Source organism: Ctenocephalides felis, unplaced genomic scaffold (assembly GCF_003426905.1).
Source record: "Ctenocephalides felis isolate EL2017-DRISC unplaced genomic scaffold, ASM342690v1 CF-g0.4_SCAFFOLD_03573, whole genome shotgun sequence".
Lineage (NCBI taxonomy): Eukaryota > Metazoa > Arthropoda > Insecta > Siphonaptera > Pulicidae > Ctenocephalides > Ctenocephalides felis.
In genome coordinates this window covers 5738425-5754981 of record NW_020539727.1, presented here as the reverse complement: position 1 = coordinate 5754981, position 16557 = coordinate 5738425, and the positions used below count along the sequence as shown (strand labels likewise).

The window sequence follows — 16557 nt, the reverse complement described above, 5'->3', positions numbered from 1 at the left end:
TTCTTCGTTAACTAACTAACCGTTTCGTCGCAACGAAATAACTAGTTGAAAATCAACTGGTTTCGAAGCAGTTGAAAACATGGCGGCCAGTTAGTTTTTTCAACGATATAGGAATTCGTTCGTTGTCGAAAACGAACGTAGGCAGGTACCTGCGTCAGAAAGGATCAACTAATACTATGAAATCGCTTATTGTTAGGCACTGCTTTTATAATATTGCAAATGTACATGTACATCTTAAAAGAAAACTTGCAACACGCGCCAATCGTTTAATTTAGAAAATCAGTTACATTTATTAGTGTTTCAAATGGTTTTATTTTTCATAAAAATCTCATAGCATTTGTCTTGTAATATTTTTTTTTAAACTAAACCTGAAAATATTTTTTATTTTTCATAACATTTTATATAACTATACATTTTTTATATTGCTATTTTTATAACATGAAATTCGATGTTTAGTATATGGCTTTGCTGTAATGAAAATAGTTAAGTTTTTTAAATTAAACCTTTATTTATTAGATATATATATATATATATATAGATATACATATATATATATACATATATATATACATATATATATACATATATAAATATATACGTATATATATATATATATATATATATATATGTGTGTGTGTGTATGTGTGTGTATAATAAATTTGACAATTCACATTTATTTCTTTTTATTCATAAAATCCAACGTCAACTTGACTTTTATAAGAACAAACTTCATATCACCAACTTTCAATGAAACAGTTATTTCAACTATCAGTTTCTTAACGTTGCCAGCGTTGAATCGTTAAAAATAACTATAGTTGAAAAATAACTAGTTATTTAACTAGTTGACGAAACCCCGATAACCGTTTCGTTTCGTTGACGGCAAAACCGTCAACGACCCACCTCTAATGGATAATTCGTATAAAATTGATTTGTATTGAATCAAATTTTCATAGATTAAGCCTGTAAGGCACAATGCCATTTCCACCTAGTTTTCCTTCAAATTTAGGTAAAATTAGGTATACATTTAACGGTCTTTTTAACTCCTACGCCTACTTATAAAATCAGTACGTTTTTTATTTTTTACGAAGTACGGTGGAGACGCCTTGTACATTATTCAGTCCGTTTTCTATAAGACAATGTTTTCTTATTATTTCTATTTTAAGAACACCACGAACGCGTTATGCATAAATTCTGTAGTTAATTACTTTACTTATTTTGTGACATCCAAATAATTACTTTTGGCTGTACTATAATATATGACTGGTAGTAAAATCGAGCTCTTTAAAATGGACGAAGGAAAACGTTTGTGATAAATTAAGACACGTATACAGTTACATTAGTAATAATATATATATATATATATGTGTGTGTGCGTGTGTGTGTGTGTGTGGTTCTGAATAGCTATGATTTTTAAATTTTTTTTTAATTTTTGAGTATTTTATTTAACGTTTCTGGGTTATAAACTGCATCATTTTTCTGAAACCTTTAAGCTAGTTATTTTTCTAATGAAACATCCAGCAAACATCAAAACATACTAATAACTATGTCGGAAAAAATTCATCGAGAAATTCATGGACAAAATTATCCGATCTCAAGCAAAACAATCAAAAACTTACAATAAAAATATATTAAGTCGTATTCGATAAGTTAAAAGTGAATTGTAGTATAAAAAGTAAGAAAAAAAATAAAGTACCACAAATTATTTTTTAATAATTTTCACTATTCTTATAAAAACAAAATTCAATTGAAGTGTATATATATACCATATATATATAAATGCATATTGAAACAGTCCTTTTTATTTTATGCACACTAAGTTCCTATAATAATTTAAATCAAATTCGATAATTATCCATCATAGCATTCAATTTTAATTGCATTTAAAATATTTCCAAATTACATCATGTAAATCGTTTCAAAAGAGCAAAATAGGTCTTTTGCATATATTACCATTTGGATTTGGTGAAAACTGAGTTAAACTGTGTTGTATGATGAATAGATAGATCCAGTGAACTTTATAAACTATTAAAACTTTGTCTTGAGCATTCAACTGAAAACTGGGCAGAAAAATTAAACGGCAGTGAACTATAGTAGTGAAAATAGTTAGAATGCGATGAAAGTATGAAGAGTTTAATATAGAAAATTTAATATTTCAGCATTAGAATATTGTATTTTTTAGTAATTATTAAGAAATTAAATTGTTATTTATCATTAAGCATAAGGACTATATCACGATTAATAAATTAACAACTACTAGTTTTGCTTTATTAGAAATGTTTATACATTTAATGTGTGGAGTGCAGGGTGAATTAATATTCTTTCACAAAACTATTCAAAAGTTTTAGGCTTACATTATATTTTTGTTGATTAAAACTTATTTATTCCAATATACACACATACATATATATATATATATATATATACATATATATATATATATATATATATATATATATACATGCATACATACATACATAAGGATACTTCAAAAATTTAAAGAAAATTGGGAAATGTGCCATCAAACTATTATAAGAAATAATTGATTCATTTATTGTATTTCAAAATTGCACGAATTTCACCAAGAGTGTTCTATTTTTAAATCAATTTTATACTTTATTATTTTTTCCAATACCGAATAGTTCGAAAAGTCTTCAATAGGGTCTTCTATTTTACCACTTCCAAAAGCCATAAATTGTATTTTGAATTTATTACAATTGATTATTATAATCATTAAATAACTATAAATTCTAAGAAGCTCTGTTTATGTAGTAATTTAATTTTAGTGAAGCTTGTTTCTAACTTGCAATTTCAATATAAGTCGAAGTTGTTGAAGATGAAAAACTTTGAAAACGTTGAGAATTATAAATGTATAATTAAATAGACAACTTATTTTACAAAAACAGAGGTTTTGACTTCAGAAAAATAAATCATAAATAATATTAGCTACGCAAAAAAAACATTTATATTGTGCCCCAAAACTCAATCATTATGTAAAAAAATTATCCCATGCAGTTTACAAATTATGGGAATTTAGGTACAACCTAAGCATTTGATGAAAGATATAATTTCCAATATACGTTTCTTGAATTCACAAAAGTTTAAATCAACAAAAATATAAGGTTAGCTTAAAACATTTGAGTAGTTTTAAAAAGAAATAATAAGTCACTCTGCACCTCACGCATCAAATGTATAAAAATTTATAACAAATTAAAACTGGTAGTTGTTAATTCATTTTATATATATATAATGATTTTATTCATATTTATCTAATGATCATTTAAAATACAAGGATTTTTTTGATCATTAAAACTTAGGATCTGTAACCTCAAAAAACATTTCTAGGACAATGGATGAAATATTACCAGAATAGTCCCAACTATTTTAGACCTAAAACTATATTTTGAAGTATGAATTTAAAAATTTTGAATTTGCTCGACTTTGAGAGCTCATTTATTAATTAAAACATACTAAAATCTCATTACAAATTTTATACAAAGTACACGTATTTCATCAGGATTATAAAATGATACAATACTTGTTAATTCAGTACAAACTAGTAGTGTATGGCATCGTGTATTAAGCCAAATTGCTGGACCCTTCCGTACCAAAACAAATTGTTCGAGAAATATTGAATGTTTTCAAATAGATTATTACAAATAATGTTACATTGTCTAATATTTATTTATATGAATTATATAAACTGAATTACAAAGTTAAAATTATTTATTCAAAGTTCACTTACATGAGCTTTTGAACTTCGGCCAGAATTGAAAATAGAAATTGAATTATTTTTGATATACAAAAAAATATAAACAATTTTTTTTTATTCGAAAGCAATTATTTTGTCAAAACAAGTAGAAAGTTTTTTGAATAATTCAAATCGGATGCTTAGTTTTCTCAATTGCAATTTTTTGTACATTTAGCTCTGTATCTTCAAAACGGCTGAATCGGCCTTTGCCAAAAACTAATTTTTGAATTTGCCTTTTTTAATTTTTGAATCAGCACGTCTTCCTATCAATAGAAATCGACTGTTGTTTTGAACCAAACAAAACTGTTTATTCGTGCACAAAAAAACGTAGACGAAAAACTGTATTTATACATACATACACATACACACAAATCCATTTTTTCTGAAGTATGCCAAAATGTTCAGAAACCTTCAAAACGTGAAATGTGCAAAAAAATTTATTCTCAATTTTCCGCCCATTACTATTTCTATCCTACGGGAAGTTAAAAACATATCCACTATCTTTCTCATTACTGATATTTTTTATATCTCCTATTTCTCCAAAAAAAACTTGCTAAATATATCTATTTCCCAAACTTTTACCACCAACTAAAAATTTGTATCCTCCACCCGAAGTCTTAATACAGGCTAAGTATCGTGTAATTACTTCAATCAATTTAATAACTCGGAGTCGGCGCTCAACTAAACAGTAAAACTTTCTCGGCAGTAGTAAATAATTATTCAAATAACTTAAAAGCTACCTCTTTGCCATTTCAAAAGGGAAAGATTAAGACTAGACTCGCAATTATATTAAAATGATAGTAATTAGAGTGAATGGGAACGCTGATGGTCAGAAATGCAAGTTGAAAGGCTACAGGATTGAAAAACTTACTTTGAAAATATTATAAAAGTTTGGAAGATAGTTAGTTGAATTAAATTAAATTTTTTCTACGACATTGGGATGAAGATATTTAATTCAATCAAATCTCGTATTTAAGGTGATGGTTAATTTCTATGAAAAAATGTCACCAGAAATTCATTTTATATTCATAGATGAAATATTTGAATATGGAACCTAGTAGTTGCAAGGCATATTTTGTAATCACTAGACTACGGAGAAGTCTATAAAATAAATAAATTTTATTAGGAACAAGTGATATTAGAAGCTTTTTTTATAGATGCAAGATTTGAACATGGAACTTAGTGGTTGCAAGGCACAAGTCGTTACCTCTAGGTTACGAACAAGTCTACAATATGTATATAAAGCACAATTTAAAAAAAATGTATTACAAATTTTGTACTGAGTACAATTAACGTTAAACCTATTTTCTAAGAATAATTGTTATTAGAAGCTTTTTAAGGAAAATGCAATATTTGAATATAGAACCCAATAGTTGCAAGACACAAAGTGTTACCTTAGGCTACGGACATGCCAAGAAAATGTATTTAAAACTTAAAAAAAAACAAGATTTAAATGGCATTAGAAGCTTTTTTTGTATAAATGAAACGATTTGAATAAAAGGTTAACCCCAGAAATGTTTCAAAAATAATTAAACATTATACGTGAACCATTATTTTGTTTGATAAGGTTTTGATGTTTCTGATATAAAAATTGGAGACAACTTTAATCCACATATCTCGAATATATAAATATCAAGAAGACATTCAACAAAATTAACATTCATTCCCCATATATTAAAATAACTTAGGAAACTTAATTTTCTAAATACTTATTCAAATAATAAAACTAAATAATATATTATAAAAAACATACCTGCTTCTGGAATTATAGTTTTTCTTTTACGATGTAGAATCTTGCCTACGTTGACGTTTTAGTCATTATTTCTCTTCCTATCTGAAAAAAATAATTATTGTTTTAATTACACATAACAAAATTAAATAATGCATATTATCATGATAATGCGCCTTTGAAGCGATAAAAAAAATATTGCGTTCCATATTTAATTAATGAGTTGTTTGATGGATTAAAATTCCATTTCCATAAAGAATCATGAAATAATAGAGTTTTCGAATGAATTGTAAATTAAATCGTTAATGGGTTTATGTATAATGTTTGTTTTATAAAAACAATACCATCATGCAGTTTTGTTTATGTAATGGAGAGTAATCATAAATATCAATTTCCTCATAAATAATTAAATGAACTCTGTATTATAGCATTAAAAAAATAAAAACACTAACAATATTTGTACTAGATTTTATATAGGTAGTAACCAATAAATTAACTGATATTTTTGTGGTATTAATGTAATCTAATCATTTTTCGAAGTTCTTATTTTTTATATATTTAATACTTGAATATGCAAAAGTAATTTGTTCGAAAAACAACTGACATTCTTATTGTTATAATAAATATAAATATAAATACATAATTGAATAATTCTTGATATATTCAGATAGAATTGTAAAATTGCACTTTTTTGATTAAAGGAAATTAATCATTTTTGATTTAAAATAGTAGAAGTTTAAATCGATAGCTATATTCAATTACAAACATATTTATTTTTTAAGCTTGAAATAAAAGTAAACAATATATAGAGGAAATAATTAGTATAAAAAATGATTATCTGAAGGCAGATATATAGAATAATTATTCAATATATCTGTCTTCAGGTGAAACACCAAGAAATAAAAAATTGTTTCTGTTTTAAGAGAAATTATACACTACCAACCAAATTATGTAAAATAAAAACTATCTTATTTAGTTTTGTATATTTCAAATTATATTTATGTTGTACCTTATTTATGTTAATAGTTTTGCAAATTTTGCTAATTTTAATTGTACATCTTCATTATTATTGTCAGACTCATATTCTATTAATTATTTTGTAAATCTATTGTATCATTTCTAATTATATTTACAGAAATAGAAAATAGATATAAAGAAATATTTTTTGTATTGTTGAATAATTTAGTGAAGTAAACCAAAATGTGACACGCATAAGTTCAAAAAAATAATGTATATCCAATTTTGGATTTATTACGTTATTTATTAAACTGAATTATATAATTTCATCTGCCAAATATGAACTGTTGATTGTATCTTCTATTATTTTAATTTCTGACACAACTTAGCTGCTTTTTGGCAATAATAATGTAGACATTGCATTTTTCTTGTATTTTATATTCTAATATTATCTAGGGTCGTAATTTCAGCTGAATTGACATTTCTAGCAGATGATAGTTCAAATTACTATAATTTTATCGATCATTCAATCTTAAAAATTTTCTTTGATAAATACTAAAAAGAATTATCAAAATCAAAATAAGCGTTTAGGAGAAGTATCAAATCATACACTCGTACAAAAAAATTACATATATATATATATATATATATATATATATATAATATATATACATATACAGAAGTGCAATTTTAAAATGTACATCACGTATCGTTCGTATCGGAAAAACGAAATATTTTATTCGTAAGTATTTTCTCAGCCGGATTTTCATACATTTCATACGATCTGTTATATATATATGTATATATATATATATATATATATATATATATATATATATATATTATACACGACATAAATAACATGTAGCCTGTCACATGGAAAATGCTGAAGATTATTAACACTCAGGTCATAAAGCTTCATGCAAATTCATTCTTTGCGCGAATATGTATTAAATATAAAGCTTCAAAGTAGTTATAATTGTTTAGTTATAATGAAATTAACTATCTGAGATATATTGTTGCATAATAAAATACTAAAATTATATAATATATAATTTATGAATTTATTACAAATTGTACAGAGTGCGCCATCAATAAGTGGTCAATGAAAACATTGAATAAATTTGAGAGATTTCAACTTGTATATTATATTAAAACTTGTTTTTCCAACCCAGCTGAAAAAAATTGTAAGACTTCAAATTTGATAATGAAAGAAAAGAATTATCAAAGTTCATTAAAAACTGTTTAAGTTATTTAACATTTTCATTGGCCGCATATATGTCAATTATAATTGGCGCACCCTGTATCCAAATAGTTTTTGTTCTATTTATAAAATGCAAAGTATAATAACATCTAGCAAAAACTAATATTTTTGGATCAAAGAAATTACAATTTTAACTAAATTATTATGAACAATAAAAATACAATATTCTGAGTTTAATTTTACCCATACATTATTTAAAATGTTATTCGTGAATATTTGAATTTATTAGCAAATTTTACTAAAAAAAAAAAACTGGTAGCAATCATCATATACTAAAAATATTTATAAGCAAAACTATTAAAATTATTGGTAGTGGTCCTTAAAACGGTATAAAATAAGCTTTTGCATACGAAATGGTGGAATAATCATTTTGTTTAGTAGGCACATTTATTTTATATGAATATTTTGCTTTTCCAACATTAAAACTATCTAATTATGTGTTTCACTTTCTTTGACTCAAAATTTTTCTTTCCAAACTATTATTCATCATTCTAAGAAATTCATAAAACCGTTAATAAACTTCATTTTTAAAATTTGAGATAGTCATTTAATAATTTGAAAAAATATAAGCACAAAATAGACTTTCAGATAAAAGCCCTTTGAAAGTTGAAGCTTGAGTTGAAAAAATATTGTGGAGTATTGAAAATCGAGAATTACACACACAAAGGAAAATGTAACTGAATATTATTCATAAAAATTGATTTGTTTGAGTTTAAAAGACCAAATTTAGTTTATGAAAAAAATATTTTTAAATACTGTTACCAAATAATAGTTAGTATCTCTGTTTTAAAATGCAATTTATTAAATTTCAAATAGCAATTTCTTATCATACCAAACTAAAAGTGTCATGTATTGCATCATTTTTGCTTTTGATTACTTTATATACTTTAATTTTTTTTTCATATTTTGCAGTATAACAGATGCGGTTTACATCTTTAAGATTCAGAGTATTGTGAATTTTAACAAATTTTAGCAGAATAAATGGTAATGTATTTTAAGTAATAGATAAATTTTCTTTCATGTTACTACAAAATTATAAAAATCATGAGAGGAAAAATCGATTCTTATTAAGCTATATATGGTGATGGAATTTCTAGTTTTTATGAAAATATTAAAATATTAGAGTCCCTCCACAAGTTGTTTAATTATAAAAATTAATTACTGCTTGTATTAATGGAGATATAGAAACTATTGCAGAAACTATTGTATTAGAGGCGTGTTTGTTTTTTAATAAAAATATTTAAAAAAAAACATTTTTCGAAAATAACAAATATGTTCAGCATACAAAAATCTGAAATAGTTTTTCATTATAATGTTCTACACAAAAGAGGGCGTCTGTTATACACGTGAGGTTTTTAGGGGAAGGGGTTGACAAAAAAACACAAAATATTACGTAGGGGAAGGAGGGATATAGTAAAATATCACGTGCAATTATTTTCACCTGAATTTTAATTTTTTTTTTAAATTCTCGTAACGGTTAAGTGGGGGATGAGAGGGGGGGGTTAATTTTGAATATCTCCACGTACCATTTGGTGAGTTGGAGGGCTAAAATCCTCAAAAAATCGATCAGTCATGATGACTGATATATTGATATTTTGTGGACTTAGTCGATTATTTTTACATGTCATAAAGTTCATGCAATTTGCTGCAAAACAAAATGCCACGCACACGTAGTTTTAATTTGATTGTATACCTTATAAAATGATTTTCAAACATGCATATTTATCTTAAATATATATTATTAATATTATGGTGAAGTAATTCCCTCCACATTTTCTCTAGCTTTTCCATCTCGGCACTCAACAAGAATCCGTTTTCAAAAATAAGGTAAAAATAGAATAATTCTCCTTACACCTTGCCACTTAGAACAACTCCCACGTTTACGCAGACATTAAAGTATTTATATCCGTTGCTTTTGTTCCGACGGAGTTTTCAAGCAAAGGATTACATCGGATTCTTTATAAAGATTAACTAAATAATCTAGATTTAATGCCCCTGGATTATTTCCTTTGGCTATTGCTGAACTACTTTGCACTCGATAGAGCAAGAAAGCAAATCATATATTTAGTTAAGAATAATAAATAAATAAATAAAATAAATAAATAATTAAATTTGTTAAATTACACGACTGTGGCGCCAAAAATTTTTCCTAGAAATTTTTCTAGAAAAATTTATGTAAATATAACACAGAAAAGACAAGCCTGTATATTCTGAATGACTAAAATGAAAACAAACTAGTGGGGTGTATTGCTAGAACTTCCCGTACCGTAACAAAATGTTCGAGGATTACTGAATGTAATTTCCAAAATCAATTATTTTCTTAAGACAAGCAGAAAGTTCTTTGAATCATTTAAATCGAACGCTTAGTTCTCTCAAAAACTGCCATTTTTTACATATTTAGCTCCATATCTTTGAAATGGCTAGGCCTGCCTTTGCCAAAAACTAATAAACACTTCTCCCAATCATTACTAATTGAATGTTTTTTAGATCATTCAAATCGCATACTCCGTTCTCTCAAAAAGTCGATTTCTATTTTCTGCACTCGTTGCTTCGTATCTCCGCAATGGCTGGACCTGCCTTCGCTAAAAACTAATCAGCTCTTTTCCCTATCAATAGGAATCGAATGTTCTTTGAACCATTCAAATCGGTTGATCCGTGCGCCCGAAAACGTGACTGGAAATTTGTATCCATACATACATACATACACACACACACACACACACATTCATTTTTTCTGAAGTATGCCAAAACGTTCAGAAACCTTCAAAACGTCGAAAAATGTAAAAAATTTCAATTCCGATTTTCGGTCCATTACAATAACTTACCCTACGGGAAGTTAATTATACACGTATAAGATATATTTTCAACAAAATCACAAATATGTTTTCAAAGCAATTAATTATATAATGAACTAGTTGTAAGTGGCACTTTGCCTTGTTGTAAGTTGCTTCATCTTATGTAACAAAGTTGTACATGTAAATATTCAATTCAATTAATAATATATTTTTAATTTAAATATGATATACCTGACCACTTATCATTTGTCTTTTGTTCCACGTTTACTTCTACCTAATAACCTGTCTACATTTTACCTGTCTACGTGTCTACCCCTGTCTATTCATCTACCTGTTAATCTGTCCGTATCCGCATGTTTGTCTGCCTACCTGTCTACTATCTACTTGTTCACCTGTCTCCTTTTTACTTTCTCATATAATTAAATGTTATTCCGTGTGTCTAACGGCCTACTTGTCTGCCAGATATAAATAACTCCCAACCTGCTTACCAGTCTACTTTTTTTTTACCTCTTTATTTGTCTACCTGTCTGTCTACCTGTCTATTTGTATATTAATCAGCATTAATAATTTGTAAGAATCTTATTTGGCCAAAAAATGTCATTTTTGCTATTTTGTTTTTGAACTGCAGCTCTAAACCGTAACTGCTGGACCTGCCTTTGGCAAATATTAATCAGCACATCTCCTTATCAATAGGAATCGAATAATTTTTTGAATCAAATCGGTTGATCCGTACGCCCGAAAACGTGGACAAAAAATTGTATCCATACATACATACATACACACACACACACATCCATTTTTCTGAAGTATGCCAAAATGTTCAGAAACCTTCAAAACGTCGAGAAATGTAAAAATTTTCAATTCCAATTTTCGGCCCATTACAATAACTTACCTTACGGGAAGTTAATAAGATAAAGCACCACCAAATTTTGTGTTTTGCTCTCATGAAATCCAGTTTTGCGAATTATGTGCTACGAATTAAAGACTTCTTGGACACATATTTTTAATTAGGATGAGTAATAAAATATATAATATATAATAATAAAATATATAATATATAATAATAAAAGTTCTAATTCTTTTAAATTAAGTCGATTATTCACAGATATGAAGAAGTACAAACAACTTTTCTCAACACAAAATGCTACATACAACTTTAACCTTTTTTTAATGCTACATACATTTAGTTAATATAATAATAAAAGTATCTTAGCCCATTACCAGCTTTAATGTCTGGCAAATAATATTTTACTAAATCATAATTTAATCTCCAGTGAATATTTCCATATGCATCCACGTATAACCTTAGAGGTATGCGAAACAGAATAAGTGATTGTGTTAAGCAAACCAAAAGGAAAACGTGACGCTTGGGGTGAGGGACAGAGTAGGGTGAATCGGGGTGAAATGGGGCGACCCTTTGAGAAAGTAATCTAGCGGGAAACCTTATTGTTTGCGTTATATTCAAATGTGATTTTCTGGGCGCGTACGTTCATGTAGTCATAAGTAGGTTGATAGGTCGATGGGTTGGTGAACCTCACCTTTCTCGTATGCGGGTATAAAATTAGGTATAGTATGATAAACTTTGTTCGTGAAATTATATATATATATATGTGTGTGTATATATATATGTATTATTTGAGTTTAAAGATCGGGCGTAACTTCAATAAAAATTAGTATGAAAATGTTTAGAAATTTATTTAAAATTTATATGTTTCGGCTAACATAATAGCTTTCATTCTGTGCCAATCAATATAATTCTAAAATTTAAAACTAAACTAGTGGGGTGGGTGGCATCGTGCCATAAGGCAAATTGCTGGAGCTTCCCGTACCGTAACGAAATGTTCGAGGAATACTGAATGTTTTCAAATAGATTATTATAAATATTGTAACATTGTCTAATATTTATAAGAATTATATAACTGAATGCAAGTTGAAATTATTTGGGTCAACAAAAAACAAAAACAAAAAAAAAAAAAAAAAAAAAAATGGAACAAAAATTTTTTTTCCAAAATCAATTATTTTGTTAAAACAAGCAGAAAGTTTTTGAATCATTCAAATCGGACGCTTAGTCTCTCAAAAACTGCCATTTTTACATATTAAGCCCCGTATCTTCGAAATGGCTGGGCCTTTGCCAAAACTGTTAAACACTTCTCCCAATCATTACTAATGAATGAATTTTTTAGATCATTCAATCGGATACCGTTCTTCTCTCAAAAATTCGATTTCTATTTTTGGCACTCTTTGCTCCGTATCTCCGAAACGGCTGGACCTGCCTTTGCCAAAACTAATATCAGCTCTTTTCCCTATCAAATAGGAATCGAATGTTTTTTGAACCATTCAAATCGGTTGATCTGTGCGCCTAAAACGTGACTGAAATTTGTATCCACACATACATACACACACACACACATACACACACACACACACACAATCCATTTTTTCTGGGGTATGCCAAAATGCTCAGAAACATTCAAAACGTCGAGAAATGTAAAAATTTTCAATTCCGATTTTCGGCCCATTACAATAACTTACCCTACGGGAAGTTAATAAATAGTATGTCAGAAAATTTAGAGAAACACAATAATAAAAATAAAACATTTACAATTTGGTATCCTTATATTACAGATGAAAACATCAGTCCATAGTATGAGTAAGTGCACAGTAGTGCAATATATTTTTTAACACAAATAGCAAATCTGACAGATTTTTTTTATTTTCTTATAAATTACCATCTGTCTATATAGAAACCCATTGAGTAATTAATCTGACAACTAACATGGAATTTTCTTCTAAATGAGTTCTCTTCAAAATATAAAATTGTGGGTTAAAAAAATCTATATAATGATTTAAATTATTTATGTGTTCGTTTACCATGTTCTTGAATTTTTTCGTATTTTTTAGTTATTTTGATGTCGATGAAGGCGTTTACTCAGGTTTTGTCTAGATTATACGATATAAAAACGTTCGCAATTATAGCAGTTTATTTGATTCACTAAGTACCTGAGATAATCAGAATTAACACTTTCGACTCGGGAGTCGGACTGCCAGTCGGTACGCTGCGCTCGGAATATTATAGTGCTATACTTATCTCTCAACTCGGAATTTTTTTTGTATCGGATTTTTTCAAAATGTGGTTATATTGCTTTTAAATATAGTTATTATGATAATAAAATAGAAAATTTTTAAAATTAAAAAAAAATGCACTCAAAACCATGCTACATTGTTTAAAAAATCATTTCTTCACAGATCTTTATTAGAATTATGGGGATCATGAGCTAATAAATTAATTTTGATATATATTTATTTATAAAATTAATAAATCAATCAATCAATAAATGAATGTAATAGTAAATTAATTTTTAAAAAATTATCCGAGGCATCCGAGCGCAACGGTAAAATGACTATGCCGCCGGAGCGGCGGCATCCGAGTCGAAAGGGTTAAACTCAGATTTAGGGGCCAATTCTCTGGTAAAATATAAATCTCATTTTAGGGGTATATAATCTTATGATTTGGTAGTTGCAAACCGTCAGAAAGCTATATGTTTGCTCAAACGATCAAGCGCTTTACAAATAGAATGTAACCTTCAAAGGACAAGAATGAAATGAAATGAACAATTTTAAAAATGTAACCAAGTTAATATTATGACGTTTGTGACTATTGTAGGTTAGGATTTTTATGTAAAACGCTTGATCGCACAACGAATACATAGTCTTTTGACAGTTTGCAACTACAAACGCATAAAATTATAGACTCCTGATATAAGATTTCCATTTTATCCTAGAATTGGCATCTTAGTTTGTGTAAAAATGGAATTAAGGGTTGTATCGCAATTACACACTAATGAAAGGCTACACTTCTAGAACATCCCTCTCCACAAAAAAAAAATATTTTTTTGTAAACAAATACCTGTATTATGTCTCTAGGTCCAAATGGTTTTTATGATTGGCCAGGTCGTTTTGTTTGTTAAAAAGGTAATTGCGTTTGTCCTTCATAGGATATAAAGTTATTTTTTAGTGTGCTTATTGCTAGGTCAATGTTAGTGTTCCAAATTTTTTCATTAGATAGTAGGATGGCGTGGTTTGTGAAATTTGTCATATTTTTATTTCAAGGCGTGGTATATGAGATATAATAATATATGTATCGTCCGGAGATGATTGGTTATGTATCCGGCCTATAAATATATGAACAAAATAGTGAAATAGCAAAACAAAGAAAATGCTCTGGCAAAGTATATTCCCAGAATGATCTTATAGTTCATGGACTAATCGTACCGATCGTTTTGAAAACGTGTAATTATCAAAAAAACTAATATTTTAAATTTTATGGAAGCAACAAAAGGGAATATAACCTTTATAATTTTGAATCCAAAATAAATTAGCAAAATAAAAATTTAAAAAAATTAAATTGTCAGAAGTGGGATTCGAACCCACGCCCACAGAAGTGGACTGCGACCTGAACGCAGCGCCTTAGACCGCTCGGCCATCCTGACACTGGTAGCGCACGCGTCGTTAGTGAGAGTATTTCGAATGCAGAAAAAAAACGAAGAGCGCAATTTTCGTGAAAATAAACCGTGGATAAAGCGATTAATATACATTTGAAATTAAATTTTTATTTATTAGTTAACGTAATTAACAATGTAAATTAATTATTATTTTGTAGGTTTTTTGCCCAAGTCAGCGTTAAATTGATGTAAGTGTTTATGAGAGATCATAAAAAAAAAAAAAAAAAAAAAAAAAAAAATTAAGATATGCTTTGGTTGTGGGATCAAATATATATAATTGTAAAAGATTGTAAATTGTAAAAGATTTCATTTTTTTGAATAATGTAAATCGATAACCAATTTCAAGAAACTATCATACTAAAAAAAATAATTTATATAACAATAAATGCAAAGTGAATGTAAAATATCCTTCAACTGAATTTCGATTTAATTCATATGATGATTATATAATTCTGAAAAAGATGCTTGCAAATCAGTAAAATAATAGCGAGAAATATTACGAAAACTGAAGCAAAATGTATGTGCAATAATATTTAAAAAAAAATATATAAATTAACACATATAAAAAAGTAATTTTAGATAATTGTAGACAAAAATTGTAAACTATCATGAAAAATTGGCAATATATTATAGAAATAAGACATGTAGAATAGCGCTGTAATTAGGTTAATACCATTCGATGCTGGCTTTCGCAACAATAATATATTTTATACCTGGATAGAAATCACAAGAATGTACCAGGTAAGGTTTTTAAATCGAATGCAAATTTCCGGCTTTTGTCATAACCGGCTCAAGTTACTCCTACGTATTTGCTGTACTTGCCCTTCCCCTAAAACTAATCATGCTTTTTGAATTATTTTTGCTCTGTATCTCAAAATCGCTGGACCTGTCTTTGCAGAAAACTAATCAGCACGTGTACTAATTGTCAATACTAATTGTATGCCTCTTTAATCATTCTAATCGGATGTTCTGCATTCTCAAATACTGCTACTTTATAGAATGTTTTTTGAATAATTCAAATCGGACGCTCCGTTATCTCAAACACGGAAATACGATTTTTAGGTTTTTGGTTTTAATTACCAAACGGCTAGACTGCCTTTGCCAAAAACTAATCATCTCCTCATCAGTAGAAACCGAATGTTTTTTAAATTATTCAAATCGTTTGATCTGTGTTTGCGAAATTTTTTTGAGAGTTGACAAAATGTTCAGAAACCGCTAAAACGTGAAGATATACAAAAAATTTTCAATTTCCGATTTTAGGACAATTACAATAACTCACCTAAAGAAAAGGTAATAAAAATTTAGAAATATTTGAAACAATTAATATTGATTATTAAATTTATTTAATAATTTTCAATTAAATGATTTTTTATATATGTTTATACCTCTAACTTTTAATTACAGTGCGAGAAATTAAAGAAACTTGCTTTAAGGTCAATGCCATGTTCAAATAGTTCCTTCTATGTTAATACATTTTAGGTATGACTCGAAATTTGTATAATAATTATAGATGTGATAACAACAAAAACAAGTGATGCATGGCATCGTGCCTTAAGGCAAAT

The 16557-nt window shown here is 27.6% G+C and overlaps 1 protein-coding gene and 1 non-coding gene across 2 annotated transcripts in view; both read right to left on the bottom strand.

Annotated features, from left to right (window-relative positions):
• Positions 1 to 16557, bottom strand: part of LOC113389443 — a 338511-nt gene that overhangs the window by 314235 nt on the left and 7719 nt on the right. Inside the window, 1 exon segment of the mRNA XM_026626476.1 lies at positions 5502 to 5582. The gene's annotated coding sequence lies outside the window, so the exon portion shown is untranslated.
• Trnal-cag lies at positions 14900 to 14983 on the bottom strand. The gene has a single exon. It is a non-coding gene; the product is annotated as a tRNA-Leu (tRNA).